The sequence below is a fragment of the Canis lupus genome, chromosome 21 (assembly GCF_011100685.1).
Source record: "Canis lupus familiaris isolate Mischka breed German Shepherd chromosome 21, alternate assembly UU_Cfam_GSD_1.0, whole genome shotgun sequence".
NCBI lineage: Eukaryota > Metazoa > Chordata > Mammalia > Carnivora > Canidae > Canis > Canis lupus.
The window spans coordinates 16211707-16227940 of NC_049242.1; the positions used below are offsets into that span (position 1 = coordinate 16211707).

General features: G+C 39.0%; 1 protein-coding gene across 1 annotated transcript in view; it reads left to right on the forward strand.

The window, feature by feature from the left end:
- Window positions 1-7: 7 nt before the first annotated feature.
- RAB30 (RAB30, member RAS oncogene family) overlaps window positions 8-16234 on the forward strand; it is an 89255-nt gene continuing 73028 nt past the window's right edge. Inside the window, exon 1 of the mRNA XM_038568476.1 lies at window positions 8-254. The gene's annotated coding sequence lies outside the window, so the exon portion shown is untranslated. The remainder of the gene's footprint in view (window positions 255-16234) is intronic.

The window sequence follows — 16234 nt, forward strand, 5'->3', positions numbered from 1 at the left end:
AGAGGGATGATGTCATTGCAAAAACCCCACTGCATTCATTGTGCTACGGTCTATCCACCCCCCTGCTGCTGCTGCTGCTGCTGGGCTTGCGTTTGCCGCTTGCTCCAGCTGAGCTAAGAGTAGCAGCGGCACCAGGGCAGGGACTGACTCCAGCCCTTGGACTTAGGACATCGCAACACGTTCTCTTGCCTGCGTGACTCATTCGCACATCATTTCTGTTTATGCCTGGGGTGGGGAGAACTATCCCAAACCAGGTGAGTTGAAGTGATTTATTCAAATGGTTCTACCAAGTTATTCCTCCCGCTTAATTCTCAAGGCTTTCTTTTGGGAAGATGGGGGCGGGAGGATTGGAGAGGTGCTCGCAAGTGCTGCTAAGCAAAAAGCTCTGTGCAATTTGGGTCACTGCAAAGAACAACTCTAGCAACCTACCCCCGCCAGAGGACCGATTCCTGCCAATTCTCTAGTCGCAACTCCCCTCAACCTTTCTGAGGATGGGAGAGGGGGCTGGGCTGGGGAGGATGTTGGGAAGTGCTCTTGGAAAATCAGAAGAAGGCAGAGGTGGGGGACTGCAGTCCTGTCACTTAGGGCCCCAGAGTGCTGAGGTTTGAGTGGGAAGGGGTGATGCGTGGGGAGAAATGGAGACAGTGATTTAATGTGGTTGCACTACTTTAGAACATTTCTATGTCGCTTGAGCAAGCACACACTATTTATTTTTAAGATGAGCGTGCTTTTGAGTAGGTTAAGTTTTGTGGGGCTCTATTTTACGTGTGTGTCTGTGTCGTTTGTGTCGCCTTTTCTGCTGATTTGAGGTGACACTGTCCTTTAATGGTGCACTCCCTGCCAGTCAGAAACATTTCACGTGTCTGGGGAAGCTTCTCTTAGGCTGCTGGAAGCAGCATTTTTGTTAAGTGTTTTTCTTCTTCCCACTGCAGGATTGTTTGGAAGTGGAGCCGACAGATTTGTGCTCGTGTGAGTGTTTTAAATTATGTGGCAGTAGGCTCCTTGCCACTGACAATGGTACCATAATGAGCTGCCTTTTCGTGAGGCACAGTCACCAGTCACAACTAAAGGTTTGACGAAGGGATCATTAGGGAAATCCTGGTTCATTTTGATGCATTAGGGAAAGGGAAAGTTAGAAGTACTGTTAACCTTCATTTGCCATTACTGAAAGGTACCCAGAAGGTATCTTCTGAAAAGAAGAGTGATCCTGGCCAGGGAAATCAAGGAGCATAGAGGTGTTTTTTGTTTGTTTTTTGGGGTTTTGTTTTTAAGCGAACTGACACATTTAATAAGATAGAAAGCATTCTGGCTTGTATGATTTTGGCTTTTGTAAGAGTTATTAGGATGATTAGTGCAATAAATGTTACTTTGAGATAAACAGCTGGGTGACTCCAGAACAGATGGGGCCAGTCTTAGCTGAGAGATCTACAACCTTGGAAATGAATGGACTTGGGGTCAACCACACCCCCTCTTGGAATGTCAAAACAAGGAGAAATGCCAGAGCATTTTATGCTTAACTCTAAAATGCCAAATCTTTTTGTAGCCAGGTCAGGCATTGGGTGAAAGTCATTCCTGGTTGTTTTCTGCTGAACAAATTTTGTCCATTTTCGATTCAGACCCTTAGGTCTTCAGAGTTGCAACGGGGTGATGCTTCGTGAAATACTGCTTGTTACTGAATGCAAAGGAAGGTCCATTGTATGGGCTTTGTAGTAGAGTGATTTATTGGGATGCAATGAGCAGCTTTGGGATTTGGGAAAAGATTGCCTGGTTTTGCCTCTCTATGTTTCTCTGATGCTTACTGTCTATTGTCCTGGGAACATTACCCTTTTGCCAGCACCTTCCTTGCCCCACCCCTCTATGTCTTTTGAAGTTCTTTCTGTTTCTTTCCCTGTTTCTCCATTTACAATTCTCATTTTTCCTCTCTGTTTCAAAATTTCTCTCATCACCAATATACAAGTCTAAGTATTTTTCCAATTTCTTAATACCCTCCCTACCCCTTCTCGAACTCACCCAGAAACTCCAGGGTGGAAGTAGACTGGGCAAGTATTTATTCCACAGAGCTTCTCTTGGAAAAGGCTTTTTCCTTTTCTTACAGTGGGTGCTAGACAGGATTCGCAGCAATGAATCTGACCCTTTGGCTTGGTTTGTGGCTTCTGTGATAGATATAATTTGGCCTCAGCAGCTTGTGGACAATGCAGTGTTGCAGTTGAGCCCATGTCACTGTTCTTGTCATTGGTACCTGTACTAAGAGCTGCCAGTGCATTAGCAAGGTTTTAAAATGCTTTACATGAGGGACATCTAGCTGGCTCAGGAGGAAGAGCATGTGACTCCTGATCTTGGGGTTGTGAGTTTGAGCTCCACGTTGGGTGTGTAAAGATTACTTAAATAAATAAAAACTTAAAAAAAAAAAAAAAAACAACCCCAAACCCAAATACTCTACTTGAAATCTTCTCTTAATTCCCCCCAAATAAGAAGACTTCAAAAGGCTTCTGCCTCATTTAATACTCCCCCTGCCCCCCCCCCCCCCCATTCCTGCTCTAATAAGTGGTGGGAAGGCCATCTTTTCTGTTGATTGCTGAGAAGCAATCCAGGTAGCCTTCCTGCCCATTTGTTTTTTGTTTTGCTTTTTTTTTTTAAGACACTTGGAGTGGTAGCAGTGTTCCCTTCTGTGATGTCTTCTAACAGGATGAAAAAAAATGTTATTTTTTTATTTGCTCTTTTAAGGAGAAGAATGTGGTGGTGGTTATGTTCGTTTGTTTAACATTAGTGCTTTTCCAGGCACTAACTGTTGTTGGTATGGAGGCAACTAGTGTGACAGGCTGATTCAGAAGTTTTCTTCCTAGACCTCTCTCTCACTACCTTCTCATTCCTAATTTTCTTATTCTAGGATGCTTCATCTCCTAACAACATTGTTTAGTATTTTGGGGGGAAAGATGAGCTGAATAATGGGTTAGATTTGTCCCATCACTATTTCTGTGCCCTTGAAAAACTATGCATTTCTTTCTGCCTCTGTTTACATATTTGCAAGTGGATAATGATCCTTGTCCCTTGGCTTACTTGGAGTAACAGTTTGGTCCTAGCTCATAATTCTGATGACAAATATTAATTGAGCAGCTACTGTGTTTTAAGGACTATGGATACATCAGTGAAAGAGAAGCTTCCCCAGGCACCTGGGTGGCTCAGTCAGTTAAGCGTCAGACTCTTGATTTCGGCTCAGGTCATAATCTCAGGGCTGTGAGATGGAGCCCTGCACTGAGCTCTGCACCCAGTGTGGCGTCTGCTTGAGATTCTTTCTCTGTCTCCCTCTGCCCCTCCCCCTGCTTGCTTGTGTACCTGTTCTTTCTCTCTCTCTAAATAAAATATTTAAAAGAGAGAGAGGAAGAGAAGCTTCCCCTGCCCCCATGGAGCTTCTGTTCTAATAGGGAGATGATCATTGGACAAGTAATCACAGTGTGATGAATGCTGCTGCCCAAAGGGGATGTACTATATGGTAGAATAGGAGTGCCTAGAAATCATGGAAGGATTCCTGTAGGAGGTGACACTTTAAGAAACTTGAAGAGTGAGTGGGAGTAATTTAGCTTGACAATGAGAGGTGCTTACCAGGAGACAGAGGATTTTTGACAAGGGAAACTTCGTGTTCAAAGTACAAAGGAAAGAGTGGTAAATATGAGGAATGGAAAGGAGGTCAATCAGGCTATGGGAGTAGAGCAAAGGGAGAGAGACCAGACCAAGCTGGAGAAGTGGGCAGAGTCTGGAGAGTGGGCAATTTTCTGAGCCTCATGTGTGTTTTGGTCTTTATCCTAAGAGCAACAGAAACTTAATAAAGCGATTTAAATAGCTAGATGAATTATGTATGTAAAATGATATGAAAAACATCACCTTGGCTATTAAGTGGAGGCGAGGTTGGAGGAGAGGATTGGCCAAAGTGAATATGTAAAGGACAGTTAGCAAATCAGGCTTGTAGTCTATGTGAGGAATAATGGTGGCTTGGATCTAGGGTGGTGGCAGAGGGCTTGGAGAGAAGGGAAGCGATTGGAGAGATGCTAAACTTGAAAATTATAATTGATAAGATTGTGTATTGATTGGATGTAGGGATAGCGAGAAGGGAGAGTAAAGAGGACTTGAGTTTTTCCTTGAGCAAATGAGAATGCCATTTTCAGAAAAAGAGAACACTGGATAGAGACCAGATTTTTGTTTGTTTGTTCAAGAAGGAGGGACTTTTGGCCATATTGAGTTTGAAGTTCCAGACAGACATCTAAGATCTTTCTCTCTTTTACCCTGTCCAAGTGTAGGATGTGGCACAGTAGACTTGAAGGGAGCTCTGGTGAGGCTTGCTGCTCTTTTATTAGCTGTATGATGTTGGGCATGTTATATTCTTTTTCTGAACTTTAGTTTCCTTATCTGTGAAGTATATTTATTCCTCTAATTTATATTGATTTTCCCCCCAGCTCTATATGTATGGTGCTAAGAATACAGTATTGAATAAGATAGTGTTTGCTTCAGAAGAATTCACTCAAGTGAGGGAGGCAAACCTAAGTAGCCACACAAAAAGAATTATGTAGGCCATGCTAGGAGAGCACAGCCCCAGAAGGCTTTCATTTTTTCTTATTGGTGAGAATAAGACCTTTGACCTGAGACATGAAGTAAGAAGGAGCTCTCCAGATTATTCCCAGGCACCTAATAGAGTGTCTTGCCCAGATTAGGGACTCCGAATGTTTGTTGACTGAGTAAATTAACTTAAGTCACTGAGGGTCCATTGAAAAACAAGAAATACCAATGCATTGGAAGAAGGCATTTAGTAATACAGGTGTTAAATGTGAAATGCTTTTTAACAAATCCATTAAAACATATTCCTATGACCTGCAGCCTTAGAGGTGTTTTTTTTTTTTTTTTTTTTTTTTTTTTTTTTTTTTTTTTTTTTTTTTTTTTTATGATAGTCACAGAGAGAGAGAGAGAGAGAGGCAGAGACATAGGCGGAGGGAGAAGCAGGCTCCATGCACCGGGAGCCCGGCGTGGGATTCGATCCCGGGTCTCCAGGATCGCGCCCTGGGCCAAAGGCAGGCGCCAAACCGCTGCGCCACCCAGGGATCCCTGTTTTTTTTTTATTTTTAGATGACTTGTAGGAAAATTCAGAAATATTCCAGATCTGGTTTCATTTTGGCTAAACTTCCTTTATTCAAGTTAGTTTCTCAAAAATAGTTTTAAAATTATATAGAGTTCCCTAAATCAGTGGGTCTCACACTTTTGAATTGTATAGATAAGCAGAATTACAAAAAATAAGGTAAAATGGGGTGAGCTGTTAACAGTGGTTATTTTTCTATAGTAGAGAGAGATTTTTTAAAAAATGACCCCTTAACTTTTATGTCGTAAAATAAAGGACACTTAATACCAAATTTGAGGGAGATCCTGCTTTTAAAATTAAAAATATATTGAGCTTTATGAAAAATTCTCTACTTTGTCTTTATTATTCTCATTTTGTTGCAGAATAGTAAAAAAAAAAAAAAAAAGATGAACAAAACACCAGAATGTTATAATAATTTATGGAACCACTGCCCTATTTTCTTGGCTATGGTAGAAATGTGGCCCATCTCCAAATAAGAACACTTCCAAGTATGGAAGAATTTTGTATAGACCACAGATAATTTATTTTCAGTTCCTTCTCCATAGTAATCCAATGTCTGAAAACTAGATAGGTGTCCTCAAGATGTGTCTAAGGTAGCAGTTCTTTACTTGTCCCCAGAGGATCCTCACAAAGACCAGGACCTCTGAGAGCATATGTTAAAGTGTGTGTGTGTTAGAGAGAGAGAGAGTTAACATGCACATATTTTTGTATCACTATATGTGGTCTTTGGGCAAGTTATTTAACTTCTTTGAAGCTCAGTTTTTTGGTAAGATTATTATGAGTTTTAAATGAAATAATATGTTTTAAATGTCTGGCACTATGCCTGGTATAGCTGATGCTTATAGTAACTTTTTTAAAAAAAATATTTTATTTATTTATTTGAGGAAGAGAGAGAGAACACAAGCTTGGGGGAGGAGCAGAGGGAGAGGGAGAAGCAGACTCCCCACTGAGTAGGGAGCTTGATGCAAGGCTCCATCCCAGGACTCCCAGATGATGACCTGAGGTGAAGGCAGATGCTTAATCCACTGAGCCACTTACATACTCATCATAGTAACTGTTTTTAACATATTTATTTCTTGGTTTAAATATTTTATTTGTTGGCTGATGCTCGCTTAGTACTCATAGTGATAACACACAAAAAAGCATCACAGTGTAACTAGATAACCTGATGCAATGAGAAGAAGTACACATCACTGATGCGGAATTCTTGCCAGAAATGTTTAACCTAAATCTAATCATGAGGAAATAATCAGGCAAATCCAGATTGTGGGACATACTGCAAAACAGCTGGCCTGCGATCTTTGAAAATGTCAATGTCGTGAAAGACAAACAAAACAAAATAAAACAAAATATATAGCGGATTGATCTAGATTAAAGGAGGCCAGAGCTATGACAACCAAATGCAGCATATAACCTTTGATTGGATTCTGGACTTTAAAAAAAAGCTATAAAGGACATTTTGGGGACAAATGGGGAAATTTGAATGGGAGTTGCATATTAGATAATCAGTAACAATGTTAGTTTTCTCGGATGTGCTAATGATTCCATCTGCTTAGCCTGACATGCTGTGGATATTGGTGTCTAGATCAGTTGCCGTTCCTGAATGTCGTCGTTAGGAATGTCACACCAAAGCTAGAAGACATCAAGGCAGCTTCAGAAGGCAGTGATTTTCTTGGCCACTGAAAGTGTTTAATCAGCCTATAGGTTGTAATACCAATTATTGGGGATGCTGTAAATGATTTTTAAATGTCCTTTCTAGGGGTGCCTGGGTGGCTTAGTTGCTTAAGCATTCAACTCTTTTTTTTAAAATAAAGATTTTTATTTATTTATTCATGAGAGACACAGAAAGAGGCAGAGACACAGGCAGAGGGAGAAACAGGCTCCCTGCAAGGAGCCCCGGTCTCCAGGATCACACCCTGGGCTGAAGGCGGCGCTAAACTGCGGAGCCACCTGGGCTGCCCAAGCATCCGCTCTTGATTTCACCTCTGGTCTTGAGGTGGAGCCCTGCGTTGGGCTCTGTGCTCATTGCAGAGTTGGCTTGTCCTTCTCTCTCCTGCTGCTTGTACTCTTTTTCAAAAAAATAAATAAAATCTTTAAAAAAAATGTCTTTTCTTAACACTACTATATGTTGGCAAATTGAATTTAAATAAAAAATTAAAAAAAACCCCACCTCATTCTATAAGAGTGTAAACTTCTAGAGCTGGTACTCTACCTTTGATATTAGTAGAAGTAGTAATGCAGGTGGGGCACTAGCTGCTTCCAAAGTGAAGAGGAAAGGATGGCAAGGGACACATAAGTATATATCATAAATTTTTTTTTTGAATTTAGAGATAACATAGGATTAATCAAAATTTATTATAGAAATACACAATGAACTGGATAGGGGAAATTCCCCTTAATTCCACCTCACAAATATAATCAACTTTGAGATTTTGATGTGTATTCCACTGTCATTCCCCCCCCCCAAACATATACTAATGATATTATTACATATAATTCTGCTTGCTGTCCCTTAATATATTTTGAGTATTTGTCCCACATATTTGCATGTTGCTCTAACTTACCTGTTTTCATGGCTGTCAGGCACCACTGTAGTGAGCATTTGAGAACACATTCTTTTGTGATGAACTTATAGGAATGTTTCTGTAGGATCTATTTCTAGGGGTAGAAATGTTGGCTCAGAGGGCACAAACAGGTTCTCTTTAGTTGTCTTCTGATTTAAGTTCTTATCAAAAGTCTTTGACAGTGCCACTTCTCCATACCTTTGCCAAGTCCATTAGCCACTTGAGCTAAACTCTTACTAAATGAGTAGAAAGAAAGTGGGCAAAAATGGAGTCATGGGGTTCCTGCTGGTTTTTGTGCAGGCTTTAATAATAAAGGTTAGTATGCAAACCTCTGGAAGAAAGAAATAAAATACCTTATTTCTGCCTGCAACATTGCATATTTAAAAAGTGAACTGAAACAATCAAGTAGCCAAGAGTTCTCCCCAGAAAATTCTGCAGAAAATTTTTATTTTTGAGTTATGGTTAACTTCACTAAAATGTGGACAGCATCAACCTTGAGGTGAAAATAACCCCTTCTGCTCACTTCCTCTCCATCTCAGTCATACCACCACACTAGGAAGGGGAATTTAAGCTCCACTTTTTAACTATCTGGATCAGGTTTGGTTAAAAGACCTGATTGTTCATCTTTCTGAATATTGACAGAAGCAATTCCAGCACAAATTTTGGGCATTTTTCTGTAGAAAAAGCATGAACTTAGGAGTGGCCATCATTGACTCACTGTGCCTGGCAGAGACCCTGGGGAAAAGACTGTGAGGATCACAAGCTATGAATTATTTCTATTCTTACGTGGCTGGGTGGAGCAAACACAGATTTGAGCTCTGCGCTGTATGGAAACTTATCTTTTCAAGTCTCAGTTTCTTCTATAAAATGGGGGTTATTGTGAGGCTAACTCAGATAATGTGTGTAAAAGGACTTTGGCAAATTTATATGTACTTAAATATGTGCTATTGTTAAGGTTGCTGCTGTGTCTAGCTGTTATGTAAGGCATTCTGTCTTGTCATGTCTTATTGTTATTTCTTCAACCAGTATTTGTGAGCATAAACTGAATGTGAGATTCTGTGCTGGGTTTTTTTTATAAGAAAACAAAGGTGAAGCCATCAGGAGCCTTCCTTCTTCTCCTCTTTTATTCTAGGAGACTAATATCTTTTCCTGAGAGTCTTCAATAAAAGATGCCTTACAAAGGTGTATTTATGTATGCTGTTTTATAATCTCAAACTTAGGTGGTAGATTTTAGTTCCATTTTTTTTCCATACAAATGAGGAAACAATTCTTAGTGAGGTGAAGTACCTTTTTTTTTTTTTTTAAGTTACTTATTTAAAAAAACATTGTAGATGTAAGCCCTTGGTAGATTTTTCTGGAACTAAAACCAAAAGCGTCTCCAGCTGCTTCCTATTTTTGTCTTGCCTTCTGATCAAAAGTATAAGCTTCATGAAGGCAGGACTGGCTGATGGCATTTACTTTGATAGGATTCATTTTACTTTCAGGCACACAGCGAGGAGCTTTCCTTAAATCTGTTGAGTTGGTTGAAGCTGTGATGTGAACTATCATAGAACCTCCTGGGTACCGAATGGTTTACATTTTTTACTTGACCTCCCCCCCCCCCCCCCAGCCAACTTATTTTGAAAAGATATATAGGACATATAGAATAATAGCAAAAATCTTACAGTGAATTTTCCATACACCCTTCATGTAGATTAATTTGCTTTCTCTTTCTATGTCTGTGCACACTTGCATACACATACATACACACACACACTGTTTTCCTAATAAATCACTTAAAAGTGAGTTGCAGACATTACAACACTTTATCTCTAAGCACTGGAACATGTATCTCTTAAGAAATAGGAAGTTCGGGATCCCTGGGTGGCTCAGCGGTTTGGCGCCTGCCTTTGGCCCGGGGCGCGATCCTGGAGACCCGGGATCGAATCCCACGTCGGGCTCCCTGCATGGAGCCTGCTTCTCCCTCTGCCTGTGTCTCTGCCTCTCTGTCTCTCTCTGTGTGGCTATCATGAATAAATAAATAAAATCTTTAAAAAAAAAAAAAAAAGAAATAGGAAGTTCTCTCCCATGCAACCACAATACCATTACATTGAAACATTGAAGTTTTGAAGATTCCAAGTCTGTTGCCTTAGTAGATTGGATTGGTCTGATTGTTTCTTCTTTATCAGACTCAGGTTAAACACTTCTAGTAGGCGTGCCATTTGGACAGTTCTGCATCCTTTTCTTTGCATCACATTAGGTGACACATAGTGCCAGTTTGTAACATCACTGGTGATATAAGATTTGATCGTTTGGATGAAATGATATTGCCTAAAGCTAGTGCAGCCACTCTGGAAGACAGTATGGAAATTCCTCAAAAAGTTGAAAATAGAGCTGCCCTATGACCCAACAATTGCACTACTAGGGATTTACCCCAATTGTGGAGATCTGAAGGGGTACCTGCACTCCAATGTTTATAGCAGCAATGTTCACAATAGCCAACCTGTGGAAAGAGGCCATATATCCATTGACAGATGAGTGGATAAAGAAGATTTGGTCTATAAATACAATGGAATACTGCTCAGTGATAAAAAAAAATGAAATCTTGCCATTTACAATGACATGGATGAACTAGAGAGTATTATGCCAAGTGAAATAAGTCAATCAGAGAAAAACAATTATCCTATGATCTCACTTATATGTGGGATTTTGGAAACAAAACAAAGGATCACAGGGGAAGGGAGGGAAAAATAAAAGACAAAACCAGACAAAACCAGAGAGGTGGACAAACTGAAAGAGACTTAATCATAGAAAACAAACTGAGGGGCGATGGAGGGGAGGGAGGTGGGGGTTGGGGTGACTAGATGATGGACATTGAGGAGGCATGTGATGGAATGAGCACTGGGTGTTATACAAGACTGATAAATTACTGACCTCTGCCTCTGAAACTAATAGTACACTATATGTTAATTGAATTTAAATTTTTTTTTAAAGTGATATTGCTTGGTCTCTTCATTGTAAAGGTACCTGTTTCTCTTTGTAATTAATAAAATAGTGTGAGGTGATACTTTGAGATTGTTTGAATATCCTGTTCAACAGTTTTTATCCATTGGTTTTAGCATCTATTGGATAATCATGGCCTAGGTCAATTGGTATCTATTAAAAGGATGATTTTCTAATTTTCTCTTCCCATCTATATTTATTATCAGGTGTTTTTCTGATAGATCAGCTTTCAGCTCCTTCTTTTCTTCCTCCTCCTCCTTCTCCTCCTCTTCCTTCCTTTTTTTAAGCATCACCTGGACTCCTGGATTCTTTTTTTACCCTCAAGATGTTGTAATCCATTACCAACTTTCTGCCTTTTCTCCTCAGGGATTTTCCCACTTTATAAGTAAGGAAATTAATCAGAAAATAAAGTAACTTTCTGAGAATTACAGTGAGTTAGCAGAGGAGGCCAGAGGCAGACCCAGTTTTGATGAAGTTTCAAGAAGTTTCTGCTCCTGCTGTGTTGTGGCAGTCCAGGAACAAAAGTTTACTTGATAAAAATAAGTTAAAAAGAAAGAACAAGCATTGCATCATTGTTGCAAATGATTGGAAATAATCCTAAGTGTGTCAGTGGGAAACAGGTTAAAAAAATAGGTGTGTTCACACAATGGAAAATGATTAAACCACAAACAAGAATTCTCTCTAATTCTCTAAGAGTATTTCCCATTAGGAAAGATCTCCAAAGATATATTAAATGAAAGAAGGAAGGTGCAGAAGAGTGCATATTTTGTGAAAGAAGTGGGGATAAGAGTATATTTGAATTGCACAAAGAAATCCTAGAAATGATGTAAAATAACAAAGTAGTTACTGGAACAGGGCTGTACAAGTGAGTGGGTTGTGATGTGAGATTTCTTAAGGTTTACTATTTTATAATGGTAACTTTATTTTTTAAAGATTTATTTATTTATTCATGAGAGACACACAGAGAGAGGCAGAGACATAGGCAGAGGGAGAAGCAGGCTCCCCATAGGGAGCCCAATGTGGGACTTGATCCCTGATCCCAGGATCACACCCTGAGCCGAAGGCAGACACTCAACGGTTGAAGCCACCCAGGTGTCCCTATAATGGTAACTTTTAAAATAACTTTATTGACCTCTCTCTCAAATAAATAAAATCTTTGAGATAAAATAAAATAGCTTTATTGAGATATAATTCATATATCACACAATTTACCCATTTAAACTGTACAATTTAGTATGTTTCTGGAGTTGTGCAACCATCACCACAATTTCGAACATTTTCATTATTCTGAAAGGAAACATTTTACTCATTTGCATTCATCTGTCCTCCCCCACTTCTGTACCCCAACCTCCCAAATCTCCCCAGGAACCACTTTCTGTCTTTACTTTCTATCTCTATAGATTTGCCTATCCTGGACATTTCATATAAATGGCATCAGGCAATATGTGGTCTTTTGTGACTGGTTTCTTTCATCAGCATGATCTTTTCAAGGTTTATCTGTGTTGTAGCATGGATCAGTTCTTATTTTACTACCAAGTAATATTCTATTGTCTGGATATACCACACCAGTTGATGGACATTTGGGTTGTTTCCCTTTATTTTATTTTATTTTATTTTGGGCGGGGGGAGAGACAGAGGGAGAGGGAGAGAATCTTAAGCAGACTCCACGCCTAGTGCAGAGCCTGATGCAGAGCTCAATCTTACAACTTTGAGATCATGACCCAAGCATAAATCAAGAGTTGGACGCCTAATGAACGGAGCTAGCCAGGTGCCCCTCCACTTAAAAAAAAAAATTATTTAAGTGATTTCTACACGGAATATGGGGCTTGAATTCATGACCCCATGATCGAGAGTCACGTGCTTCTCCGATTGAGCCAGCCAGATACCTTGGTTTTAAATATACATTTGTTTTTATTTAATTTGCATCTGTACCAGGAGTGGGGCAACTGCTAATTCTATGTTTGAACTTTTGAGGAACTGACAAAATGTTTTCCAAAGTAGCTGTACCATTTTATATTCCCTCCAGCAATATATGAGGGTTCTATTTCTCCACATCCTTGCTGACACTTATTATTTATCTTTTTCATTATGACCATTCTAGTAGTTATGTCACATTGAGTTTTGAGCCATTGGACTATAATACCAGTGTATTTCAAAAATAAAGTTGAAACAAAAAATTTAGAAAGAAATGGTATCTCACAAAGCAAAGTTTCAGATGGCCAGCCAGAAGTCAGGGTGTGACGAAATGGCCTTAGGGTAGAGATGATTTTAGGTTTTCCTTGTATGGCCTGGTATCCCGATGCATATACATTTCCACCTTCTGATTTTTAGTACCAGCTGACTTCTCTTCCAGATTCCTTGCCCAGAGTGTGGGGGACTTGGGTATAAAGTACTGTTCTCAGGATTTCTAGAACTTTAGAAGCAGCTCTAGAGACTCAGTGGCTAGGACCGTGCTAGTTTCTAAGATAAGAGGAGTACCAGGATTCTGTGGACCATGATGTATTCATATTGGTTTTTTTAAAAAAATTATTTATTTATTCATGAGAGACATAGAGAGAGGCAGAGACACAGGCAGACAGAGTAGCAGGCTCCCCACAGGGAGCCCGATGTGGGACGCAATCCAGGGACCGGGATCATGCCCTGACCAGAAGCTCAACCACTGAGCCACCCAGGCATCCCACCAAGATGTCCTCATATTGTTTTCCCCAGTGCTCATAGTAAGGCCATTAGACAAAGATGCTTTAGCTATTGGTGACTGGTCTAGGAAGCAGGAATGTTTTTGAAATTCTCAAGTGTGGGAGCTTATAAAATGGAGTTTGAATTGTGTTCTGGAACTTTTGAGCTGTGCGATCTTGGACAACTCATAACTTCTCTGAGCCTCACTTTTTTTATTGATGATAGAGAAGCCTACCTAGTCTAAAGTGTCTCCTCAGAAGATACTTATTGGTTATAAAGGAGGAAAGAGTGACTTTATAGTGTAGAAACACGGCAGACCCCACTTTTACTAAATGATTAAAATTAATACCAAAGATGGGACAAATTGTCATCTGAGAAGGACCCATCACTTTTGTGACATTCCTGCCAAAAATACATAACTTGAATCTAATCACAAGGAAATATCAGATAAATATGAATTGAGAAGCATTCTACAAATTAAGTGGACTGTATTTTTTTAAAATGTCAAGGTCATGAAAGACAAAGACGGAGGAATAGTTCTAGATTAAAGGAGACTACAGTCACATAGAAACTAAATACAACATATGATCCTGGATTGGTTGGACCAAAGAAAAATTTTTTTCTTTTGTCATAAAGGACATTATTTTATTTAGTCAATTGGTGAAATTTGAATGAGTTGAGATTAGATTATATAAGTATTAATATTAATTTTCTGATTTTAATCATCATATTTTGAAAATAAAAGAGTTTGTCTTTATTTTTTAAGGAAATACTAAGTGTTTAGAGATAAAATAGTGTATATATCAGAGGGAATGATAAAGCAAAGAAGCAATGTAAAAAATTAACATTTGGGTAATTTGGGTGAAGGGTATATATGAATTCTTGGTAATCTTGAAGTTTTTTCTTTTTTTAGTGTAAGTCTGAAATTAACTCAAAATAAAGAGATAAAAAAGGAGGGAGAGAAGATATAAGTACTTAGAGCATAGGGTTGCCATGAGGATTAAACTAGGCCCTGTATGTCAAGGCTCAGTATGGTGCTTGTCACCTGGCAGCCTTCAGGTACAAGTGGACATCCTGGGATGGGCAAGGCAGTCAGTAGCTCTTAGCTAGTTTTGGGGAGCCAAATTAAAATTGACATGTGGCATATGGTGACAGTATTGTTCTGAATCCAAAATTGGGATTCATAGTCTGAGAAAGAATTTATTTATTTAATTGCAAAGTCTTACCAAACAAAGACAAAATCAACCCATATATATATAGAGAGAGAGAGAGAGAGGGAGAGAGAGAAATAAAGAATCATATTTAATTACCTATTTAATACATTAAGTATAATATTAAGTTTACAAGAAGTTGTGATTATCCTTGGAAAGTTAAGGGTTATGGTCACTTGGGCTATTTTTGGGCCAGTATTAGCATTTGGGCAACTTCTGCCTACCTTCTCTTTTTTTTTTTCTCTTCCCTCTTCCTCCAACTACACAATCAAGTTTCTGATTTTGTCTGTGAGAGTCATTTAAATTAGCCATGTCAAATGTTAATTGTTTTGGCAGAGAAGAAGCTTGGATAAGCTTTTCCTTCTAAGACTCAAAAACTTGCTTTTCTAAGAGCTAACTTTGGAAGGAATGTTTCTGGTCTGGAAAATTCGGATAGTAACCTCAAAAGGAATTCATGTCCTAGAGGAACTGGGAGTGGAGTGAGGAGCTCACTTTCTTTTGAGACAGTTTGAAATAAATACTTCTGTCTGAAATAGTAATAAAGATCTATTTATTTTTTTCATCTTTTTACTAAAATCTTCAAAAAATGAATTATGATTAAATTCAAAATAAATTTAGCCCAGGCACTGAAAAAAACGTCAAGTAATCCTGATTAAAAAACATTTATGAGACCTTGGACAGGCTGCTTTGCTGAATGAGATTATCCTTAGTATAACATTTAAGTTTGCCCCTTTGATGTGACAAAATTTCCAGCTCATGAGCTTCAGTTGTATAGTTCAAGATTCTACATTCAGTGATACGAATCCAGATTCATCATTGCTGCTGTGGTAGTGTCTTTCTGTGTTGACTGTTACCTGCTGTAAATTGTTTGGTCTCAGAATTTTTCATGTTCTTTGCTTTTAAAGTTACCATGGCCAGGAAGCTAAATGGCATGTTTGTATGTGCAACAAGTTATTATTATTATTATTTAAAGTAATCTCTATGTCTGATGTGGGGCTCGAACTCATGACTCTCAGATCAAGAGTCTTGTGCTCTACTGATTGAGCCAACTGGGCACCCCCAAATTACTTTTATTGTAGAACTTAATAATGGCAAACTTTTTTTTGAGTTTATGATGTGCCAAGTCCTGTGCTAGCTGCTTTCCTTAAGTTATAGCATTTAGCTGTAGCAAAACCGCATAAAGAAACCAAAGCTCTCTCTTACTGTAGAGCCCATTCTTTTCTGCTGTGGGATACTGCCATTTTGCAGATTTGTGTGGAAGATCATTGGAGCAGAATCCTGTCTTACTGACTTGGTGGGTATTTACTGAGTGTCCATCACATGTTAGCCACCTAGAGAAGATTGAGACCCAGGCTTTGTCATTAAGAAGTTCACATTCAAATAGAGAAGATAAAATAGATACATCCCTATATATCCATGTGCATAACAGTATTTTTTCACAATAGCCAAAAGGTGGAAGCAACCCAAGTGTCCATTGACAGATGCATGGGTAAGCTATATAACAGAATATTATTCAGCCTTGAAAAGGAAGGGAATTCTAACATTTGCTGCAACAAGGATGAATCTTGAGGACATTCTGCTAAGAGAAATAAGCCAGACATGAAAGGATGAATATTTTATGATTGCACTTGTATGCAGTATCTAGAAAGTCAAACTTATAGAGACAGAAAATACAATGG